This window comes from Trachemys scripta, chromosome 12, assembly GCF_013100865.1.
Source record: "Trachemys scripta elegans isolate TJP31775 chromosome 12, CAS_Tse_1.0, whole genome shotgun sequence".
Taxonomy (NCBI): Eukaryota; Metazoa; Chordata; order Testudines; family Emydidae; genus Trachemys; species Trachemys scripta.
Window position 1 is genome coordinate 32390808 of NC_048309.1, and position 3023 is coordinate 32393830.

Below are 3023 nucleotides of genomic sequence, written 5' to 3' on the forward strand. Positions count from 1 at the left end.
AAGGGCAAAGTCATCTTGGTAGCCCCCGCTTGGCCCAGACATACTTGGTACTTGTACCTGTTGTGGATGACGGTATGCACACTTCACACTCTTCTACTTCGGGCAACCCTTCTATCACAGGATGCAGGGAAGAAAGGGGCAGTTGATAGTAATTAATATAAATGAGAAGTTAATAATTGTAGAAAATTGATAAGAGAATAAAAGGAACACAAGAAGAAATCTGCGGCCAGCAGAGTTAGTGACAGTAAGAAAGAATTTTTTTAATATATTAGGAACAAAAAAATCCTGACAATGATATTGGTCCACTACTAGATGGAAATGGTATAATTATCAATAATAAAGCAGAAAAGGCAGAAGTGTTCAATAAATATTTCTGGACTGTATTTGAGGAAGGCTGCCGAGGACACCTGCGCCCTAGTCGAGTGAGCCCTCACTATCGGCGGCAGGGGTACCTTTGCGAGCTCGTAGCAGTAGCGGATACAGGCTGTGATCCACAATGATATTCTTTGGGCAGAGACAGGGCTACCTTTCATCCTGTCTGCAATCGCAGCGAACAACTGTGTCAACTTATGGAATGGCTTTGTTCTATCTATGTAGAAGCCAGAGCCCGTCTGACGTCCAGGGCATGCAACTTGCATTCCTCATCCGTTGAGTGGGGCTTAGGACAAAGGACCAACAAGTATATGTCTTGACCAGTATGGAACTGGGAGATGACCTTGAGCTGAAAGGCTGGGTGCGGACGCAGATGAACCTTGTCCTTCTAGAAGACCGTGTAAGATGGTTCAGATGCTAGAACTCTGATTTCAGACACTCGACAGGCCGAAGTTATGGCGACTAGGAGGGAGACCTTCCAGGAGAGAAGCAGGAGGGAGCAGGAAGCTAGGGGTTCGAAGGTGGGACCCATGATCCAAGACAGCACAAGATTCAGATCCCAAGGGGGTACCAGACCCCGGACATGTGGGTTAAGGTGCTCCAGACCTTTCAGAAACTGTGCCATCATAGGGTGGGTGAAGACCGACCTCCCTTGAAATGGAGGATGGAATGCCGAAATGGCTGCCAGATGCACCTTGACTGAAGACAGCGACAGGCCCTGGAGCTTACGGTGCAGCAAATAGTCCAGGATGTCTTGTAGCGGGGTCTCTTCTACACGGATGTGACGATCCGAGGCCCAACACGTAAATCGCTTCCACTTTGCCACATAGGTAGCTCATGTGGACACCATTGGAACACTGTCATTCCTTTCCACGCAGCAGCCAGGCTGTCAAGTGCTGCGCTGCCAGGTTTGGGTGCAGCAGATTGCCATGGTTCTGGGACAGCAGATCCAGCTGAAGAGGCAGCTGCAGGTGGGTGGCTGCCAACAGACTCAGCACCATGCCGAACCAGTGTTGACGAGGCCACGCTGGGGCCACAAGGATGACCATGACCTTGTCTTGCTTCACCTTCAGGAGGACTCTGTGGATCAAGGGCACTGGCGGGAAGGCATACATCAGCGTTCCTGACCACGAAATCAGGAAGGCATCCGACAGGGAGCCCTGGTCCCTGCCCTGCAGAAAGAAGAACACATGGAATTTCCTGCTCTGTCTGGATGCAAACAGGTCCACCTGGGGATTCCCCCACTTGCGGAAAATCAGGTTGACTACCTCCAGATGGAGTGACCATTCATGGCGAGATGAGAAGGTCCTGCTGAGGTGATCCGCCAAGACGTTCTTGGTCCCCGGCAGGTGGGCGGCCACCAGGTGAATGGCGTACCTCACGCAAAAGTCCCAGTGGCCGAGCACTACTCGACAAAGGGCCAAAGACCTGGCACCCCCTCGTCTGTTGATGTAATACATCGCGGCAGTATTGTCCATCGGGACCTGCACCACCTTGCCCTGCAAGTGGGGAAAAAAAGTCTGGCAGGCCAGGAGAACCACCCTGAGTTCCCTGACATTGATGTGGAGGGCCGGGTCAAGATGTAGCCAATGTGGTCTACACCAGCCCAGATCCTACACCAGGTGGGCTCCTCAGCCCAGATCCAAAGCGTCCGAGACCAGGGTGAGCGATGGAGACGGGGACACAAAAGGAACTCCCCGGAGCACCGACTTGGGATCCTGTCACTAGTCCAGCAACAGTCGGACATGGCTCGGCATTATGACCACTCCGTGTAGGGGGTACCTGCTGGAAACATAAACCGAGGCCAGCCACATTTGCAGAGGCCTCAAAGTTGGGCATGGCTGACCACGTACGTGCACACGGCCATGTGGCTCAACAGTTGCAGACACGTGTGGGCTGTAGTGAGCGGGTGGGCTTGTATATGGGAGATTAAGCCCGCCATGGCCTGAAAATGAGCTTCGGGAAGGAAGGCCCTGGCCCGCATGGAGTCGAGAACCACGCCAATAAACTCTATATGTTGGACTGGTGTTAACATGGACTTTTCTGCATTTATCAACAGGCCCAGGTCGCTGCTGGTGGAATGCACCAGATCGAGGCTCCTTTGTACCTGCTCCAGAGACCTGCCCTTGATGAGCCAGTCGTCGAGATATGAAAAGATCTGGTCCCCCCTATGTCTGAGGTAAGCCGCCTCTGGTGCCACGCATTTTGTGAACACCCTGGGGGCCGAGGACAGGCCAAAAGGTAACGCCATGAACTGAAAATGGCGCCCGGCCACTATGAAGCACAGGACCCGTCTATGTCCTGGGAATATGGAGACATGGAAGTAAGCGTCCTTTAAGTCGAGAGCGGTGTACTAGTCCCCGGATCCAGGGAAGGGATGATGGAGGCCAGGGAGACCATATGGAACTTCAACTTCTTGAGAGGCTTGTTGAGGCCATGCAGGTCCAGAATGGGTCTGAGGTCCCCTTTTGCCTTTGGGATTAGGAAGTAGCAGGAATAGAATCCTCTTCCTTCCATATCCCAAGGAACCTCCTCTACAGCCCCCAAGCCCACGAGTTTCTCGACCTCCTGAACGAGGAGTTACTCGTGAGAAGGGTCCCTGAAGAAGGATGGGGAAGGGGGGGCAGGAAGGAGGGGTGGACAAAAATTGC